Raw genomic sequence first — 7,299 nt, 5'->3', positions numbered from 1 at the left:
GGAAGCATCATTGCCAATAGATGTAGGCTCTCCCCACCATGCCTCATGTCCAGAGTGGGCTGGGCCCTCAGGACCCCGTGGCGAGGCACCCCTCCTGAGGGCCCAGGGGACCCCACCTCCAGAAGGGCTGGCTTCCTCGGGGCCTGCCTGTCCCATCCAAGTCTACAGCACACAGGAACATGCATTGAGCACCACTGTGTACCCCAGCAAATCAGCCACCTCTCCACCCCTGCAGAGCAGGGACCCGGGAATCCAGCCCAGCCCCAGCAGTGGAGACATTCCCCAGCATGACGAGTCACATACTTGGCAGAAATCAGACGTGGGCGGCAGCAGGGGGGAGGACCGCACGGGCCCAGACACCCCGTAATAAAACCTTTACAGCCCCCATGCCGTCCTCAAGTTCATATGTTCGTCATATGTGGCCCTGCTGAGCTATTCAGCGAGGAACCTGCCCCCGCCCCCCCCCACAACACACACACCCGGGACAACGCAAACATCCCCGGCTGTCACCACTGACAGTGACACCACTGACAGTGACAGTGCCACCCAGGGCAGGATCTCGTCCCCTCCTGCCCACCTGCTGTGTGAGCTCTGGGGGGTTCTAGCCCTCTCCAAGTGGCCCCTAGACGAGCTCCACCAGCTCTCCAGGGGTTGGGGGAGCCAGTGCTGTAGGCTGAGTGCCTCAGAGCCCAAGGGTCCAAATGCAGCATCACAGCCACACAGAAAAACAGTCCTGGTGACACTGAGGCCCCCACCCCTGCTCCCCAGGACTGTCCCTCTCTTGCAAAAAGGCTTCAGGACCCTGTGTGGGGGTCCCTGAGTTCATGGGGCTGGGTGGGTCTCTCTGTCCCCCTCCCATGGTGGCCTGCACCATCCAGCCCTGGGTACCCCAAAGTGTATGGCCCTAAGTCCACCTTCCAGACCCTGCCCCAGCTGCCCAGAACACGCAGGTTTCCAGAACCACAATGATCCACTGGCCTAACCGCACCTCCAGCCCCGTCCTGTGTCCCTGTGTCCTTGTGTCCCCTTGTCCCATATGCTGGGTTCTTCCCAGCCCTGTGTCCATATGCCGCCATGTACTGTGTCCCTGTGTCCTATATCCCCATGTCCCATGTCCAGTGTCCCTGTGTCCCCATGTCCCATGTCCCATTCCCAGCCCTGTATCCCTGTGACTTGTATACCCAAGTCTTGTGTCCTATGTCCCATGTCCTGTGTCCTGGTTCCTCCCAGCCCCACGTCCCTCTGTCTTCATGTCCCATTCCCAGACCTATGCCCCTGTGTCTCTATGTCCCTATATCCCCATGTCCTATGTCCCCGTGTCCTGTGCCTCCCTGATCTTTGTCCCCATGTCCTGTGTCCCTGTATCTTGTGTTCCATGTCCCCATGTCCCATTCCCAGCCCTGTGTCCCATGTCTTGTGTCCCCATGTCCTATATCCCTATGTCCTGTGTCCCCATGTCCCTATGTCCCCATATCCTGTGTCCATGTCCTGTGTCACTGTTTTCTCATGTCCTGTGTCCCTGTGTCCTGTGTCCCCATGTCCTGTGTTCATGTTCTGTGTCCCCATGCCCCACATCTTGTGTCCCATGTCCTGTGTCCCTGTGTCCTATGTCCCTGTGTCCCCGTGTCCTGTGTCCCCATGTCCTGTGTCCCGTGTCCCTCTCCACAATCTCAGCTCCCTCAAACATACTCACATGCACACACTATCACACAGGCTTGCACACACTTACACACACATGCCCCCCCCACCAGCTTCCCCCTGTGTGCCCCAGATGTCCCAATGCCCAGTTTGCCCTTCCATCCACCTCCCTACAGACAGCCTTTGACCCACCTAGACCAGCTCCCATATCACCAGGCAGGCCCATCCCGTGGCCAGTCACCAATGCCTCAGGCTGGCTGGGAGAATGCCTACTCCCCTTATTCCTAACATGGAGGGCAGAGGGTGGCCCCCATGGCATGGCTGTGGGTCCCCCTAGCCTCATGTCCAGGCTCAGAGGAGACCTTCCTGGTCACCTCGAGCCATCCAACGCAGGGTGACAGGGACACTGTGAGCTGTCTTCTCAAAGTGGGGGCCTCCAGCAGCACCCTCATTGACCATCCCCCTATCTGCCCCAGCTCTGGGGTGGGGGGCTGGGAGAAACAAGCAGTGTGACTGTCCCCCCTGCCTCGTCTGGCTCTCCCCTGGGTGTGGTGTGCAAGGGATGCCTCGAGGGAGACTTGCCTCAGAGAAGTACCATACTAGTGGGTGGGAAAGTGCTCCCCAAGGCCCACCTGTGGCTCCAGTGCTAGAAAAAATCCCCTCCCCAAACACTGGTCCCTGCCAGCCACCTCCACTTGGCCACTGAAGCTGCCCCTGTTCAGACCCCACACCCACTGCCTGGAGCCCTTTTCTCCATGCCCACCAGCCCCCACCCCCCGCCCCATCCCTTGCGGCTTCATGTCTGCCTGACGACCTCTCTGTGGACACCTTGCTGCCCTGCCCCCCTGTCAGGGCCTCTCTCCTGCTGTCTTGTCCCCAGCACTGTGCTGGTGGTGGGGGCGCCCTCTCCCCACGTTCCTCCTGCCTCCCCGGGACCCTTCTGTACTGATCACAGACTGCATGGTTCTCCTTGCCCGTTTGTGTGTATTTAAGTCACCTGAGCAGTGCTGCATTCACATATCATTCTGTACCTGGACAAGCCTGGGTTGCTGTCGTCCCCTCATCGGGGTCTCTCAGAGCATCAGAGTGCATAAGGCGGGCCCCCTGAGGACCTCTGCGGGAGGTGGGGGGGAGGAGGCTGCAGGCCACAGGCAAGTCTGCACCCCCGTTGGGAATGCCCAGTACTCAGGTGTGCATCCCGTCCACTCTCTGCACCCAGGCTGCAAGCCCGGGTTCCTGTCCACAGGGCTGATTCTGGGCAGACGCTGCAGGCGGTCTGTCCACCCACTGTGACCGTGGTGGCCAGCAGAAACCCTTCCCTGATATAACTGGGTTGGCGGTCTGTTTCCTCCACATGGCTTCTGCTCTCATGGAGGGGTCATGGTGGTGCACAAATATATCTTCCTCCCTTATATGGACAGTTTTCATTCTACGTGAGTGAATGGAGGACTCCTGAGGAAAAGGTCCTGGACTACACACCCTGTCCCCTCCTGCTCTCCCTCCGGGACATGCTATGTCCAGGCTGCTGACTTGCCTGGTCTCAGCCACCCACACCAACTTCACATTCAGAAAGACTTTTTAAACAGATGAAATGTATTTAAAATCAGTTGGGATCTATATGTTCAATAGAGCAAAACATTACCCCATATTCCTTCACTCAGAAGCAAGCCTGTGATTGGGAAGGGAGTTGAGCCCAGGCATGTTCGAGGCATCACACATCTAGGGATTAACATGTAGGCAGAACTATCTATCGTCTAATTATAGAGCTGCTTTAAATCAATAGAAGGGATTTATGGCAGGGAGGGAGGAAGGGAAAGAGGAAGGGGAAAAAGGGGAAAGGGACAGAGGAGGGGAGCGGGGAGGGGAGGAGGAGGGGGACATGGGAGGGAGGAGGAGAGGAGGAAAGGGAAGGGAGAGAAGGGAAGAGAGGGGGATGGGAGAAGGGGGAAGAGGGAAGGAGAGGGAGAGGAGGAAAGAGAGGGGGAAAGAAGGGAGGAGGGAGGGGGAGCAGAGAAGGGGAGGGGGAGGAGGGGGAGGAGGGAAGGGAGAGGAGGGGAGGAAAGGGGAGGGGGAGAAGGAAAGGGGAGGGGGAGAAGGGAAGGGGAGGGGGAGAAGGGAAGAGAGGGAGAGGGGAGGAGGGGGAGGAAGGAAGGGGAAGGGGAGGAGAGAAGGGGAGGAGGAAGAAGGGAGGGGAGGAGGGGGAGGAGGAAGGGAGGGGGTTGGAGGGGAGGGAAGGGTGAGGAGGGAAGAAAGGAAGGAGAAGGGAAGGAGGGGGATGGGGGGAAGGGGAGGGGGAGAGGGGGAGGAGGAGGGCCAGGAGAAAGGGGAGGAGGAGGGGTGAAGCATAAGAGGGAGGGGAGTGGGAGGAGGAGGCTGGTAGGGAAGCCAAGGAAGGATTTACTTCCTGAACTTGGAACGGGGCTTCTAAGCAAACTTAGGTAAAAGCAAGCCTCAGACGTGGGGTGGTGGGGGTGGATCAGCCAGCAGGGATGTCAGGAGGAATCCCAGCTCCAGGCGTGGCCTCACTGGCTCTGGGTCTGACTCTGCACACCACACCTCCAGGGTTCAGCCTCAGTATGTTGGTAAATGGGCTCCAAGCTCTGGCCAGGCGGCCAGGCCAGCTGCCCCGTATGTCTCCACTCCAATCTTGTATTTGGATTCACCTTTCCAGGGGCTGGATCTACTCACCAGGAGGCATGTGTGGTTTTGCAGGAGGACCCACCCATGCTGAATATCATCAGTCCTGGGGTCCTCCACTTTGCCTTGGTCCTGTTACCTCCCCCCTCCCCATGCCTGGGGGGCCCCTGCCCCTGCCCCCAAATTGCTCTGTGCAGCACTTCAAATAATGTACCCCAAAAGGCATGCAATGGAGGTGAACTGGGAATCTGCCTGCCCCAAACGCTTCTCTTCTGGTGTGTTATGTAAGCCTGACTAAGCGTGGACTCCCGGGTCAGATAGGACTGTCCTTGAAGCCTGGGACCCCCTCGCTGCTGACAGTGTGCAATGTCTGTCCAATCCTTGGGGCTCTACACGCCCACTGGTCAGGAATGATCTGGGTGACAGATAACAGAACTCAACCACCAGGAATTGAAACAGACACATGTTCATTTGCTTTAAATCACACGCACACGGAAGGAACGGAAGACGCAGTGTGGGGGTAGTTCCAGAGCCCTACAGGGTCCCTGGGGACCCCAGCCTTTTCCACTTCGGCTCTGTCACCCCTCACGTGTGGCTTCTGCCCTCTTGCTCCCTGATGGCTGTTGCCACAAGTTGTTCATCAACACTTCTGTTCCAGGCAGGAGCAGATGGAGGGCAGAGGTGCCGAGCACATGGCCTCCTCCTGGCAAGCTCTGGCTCTTTATCAGAGAAGGGTATTTATCGCCATACCCCTGGGGCCAGGCGACCACCAGGGCAGGGATGTGGCCACGCTGAAGCTGGCCCAAATCTCCTACCCTACATTTCTGGGCTGCAGCTTTCCAATTTTTGTCAAAAAGAAGTTCTTACTTCACTAGCCATGGTTTCATCTCTGATAGCTCACTGTTGTTTTTAATCAATTCCTTTCCATAGATCCTATGCTTGCTTTGTGTAATTCCTTTACACACCTTTCTAATGACACTAGTGAGTTCATTTAAAACTCCCTCTGGAGCACTGCATTCTTTCTACTTCTTCCAGTGTCACCTTTCAGCACACCTTCTGAGACGGATTCTGCGGGCACAGTCACTGCCGTCTAAACCCCCTGAGATCCAGAAAGCAGGGAACCCCGTTCAGACTGATCACAGGACAGCAGAACAAGCTTGGAGGGATCCTCCCAGACAGATTCAGAGAAGCCAGTGGAAGCCTCAAGGAATAGCAGCGGCACTGCCTTGTATTACTGCAGATTTACAAAGAACCCACACGGCCTTGCCAGTAGCGAAAAGGACACAAGAAGTTGGGGAGGGAATTGTCTTCACAGGACATGGCAGGTAATAAATGCGGCGGGTTACAGAATCAGGAGATCTACCTCACACATCCATGGGTGCTGGGACCACGGGCTGAGGGGCAGATCACCAGTCACCAGGAGATGACGTGCCTACACAGCACGGAGTAAAGGCATTTAGTGTCTGCACCTGGGGCCAACAGGTGCATCCTTGACCCTGTCCCAGGTCAAAAAATGAAACCCAAAAATAGCTCCTTGGCAATGTTGAATCGTCACGTGGGTGAGCACCTGTGCTATGGGAAGACCTGCTAGGTCCTGTGCAGGTGACTCATGGGATGTCCCTACCATAGTCTCAAGGGCAAAGATACATGCCTGTGTTCTCAGAGAGAGAAGATAAAACAAATATGACCAAGTTCCCACCAGGCGGAGCTGGTTGACCATGCAGGGCATGGGGGTGGGGTGCCCCTCTCCTCCTCCTCCTCCCCCTCCCTCCCCCTCTTCCCTGCCCCCTCCTCCTTCCTCTGCCCAACCCTCCCTCTTCTCTTTCCCTCCTCCTCCTTCCCTCTCCTCTCCCCTCCCCTTCTTTCCCTCCCCTTCCTTCCCCCTTCTCTACACTCCCCTCCCCTCCCCTTCTTTCCCTCCCCCTCTTTCTCCCTCCTCTGCTCTCTCCTCCCCCCTCTTCCCCTCCCCTCTTCCCCTCCCCTCTTCCCCTCCACATCCTTCTCCTTCCTCTGCCCAACCTCCCTCTTCTCTTTCCCTCCCCCTCCTTCCCCCTCCTCTACCCTCTCCTCCCCCTCCCCTCCCCTCCTTCTCCCTCCTCTGCCCTCCCCTCCCCCTCTCTTCCCCTCCCCCCTCTTCCACTCCCCCCCTTTCCCTCCGTCTCCTTCTCTGTACCCTGCCCACCCATTCCCCTTCTCCTCCTCCCCTTCTCCTCTTCTCCCTCTCCCTCTCCTCCCCATCTTCTGCCCCCCCTTCCTCCTCCCTCCTTTTCCCCTGCCCCCTCTTTTCCACTCCCCCCTCTTCCCCTCCCCCACCTTCTCCCTCCTCTGCCCTCCCCTCTTCCCTCTTTCCCTCCCCTTCCTTCTCCTTCCTCTGCCGTCCCCTCCCCTCTTTTGTTCCCCCTCCCTCTCCCTCCTCTACCTTCCCCTCCCCACACTCTTCCTTCTCCTCCCCCTCCTTCTCCCTCCTCTGCCTTCCCCTCCCCCTCTCTTTCCCTCCCCCTCCTTTTCTCCTCCCCACTCTCTTCCTTCCCCTCCTCCTCTTTCTCCCTTCTCTGCCTTCCCCTCCCCCTCTCTTTCCCTCCCCCTCCTTTTCCCCTCCCCACTCTCTTCCTTCCCCTCCTCCTCTTTCTCCCTTCTCTGCCTTCCCCTCCCCCTCTCTTTCCCTCCCCCTCCTTTTCCCCTCCCCACTCTCTTCCTTCCCCTCCTCCTCTTTCTCCCTTCTCTGCCTTCCCCTCCCCCTCTTTCATTCCCCTCTTCCCCTCCCTCTCCCTCCTCTACCCTCCCCTGCCCCTCTCTTTCCCTTCCCCTCCTCCCTCCTCTTCCCTTCCCTGACCCCTCTCTTTCATTCCCCCCCTCCGTTTTGCCCTCTCTTCCCCTCTCCTTCCTCTTCCCCTCCCCCCCTTCCTTTCCCTCCCTCTCCTCCTATCCCCTCCTGCCCTCCTCCTCCCCCTCCCCTCTCTGCCCAGCTAATAACCACAGCAGGAGCCTCTGGGCTCTGCACACCACCATCCCCCCCAAGTTCCA

The sequence above is a fragment of the Panthera leo genome, chromosome A1, assembly GCF_018350215.1.
Source record: "Panthera leo isolate Ple1 chromosome A1, P.leo_Ple1_pat1.1, whole genome shotgun sequence".
In the NCBI taxonomy this organism is placed as follows: domain Eukaryota; kingdom Metazoa; phylum Chordata; class Mammalia; order Carnivora; family Felidae; genus Panthera; species Panthera leo.
This window is presented reverse-complemented; position numbering follows the sequence as displayed.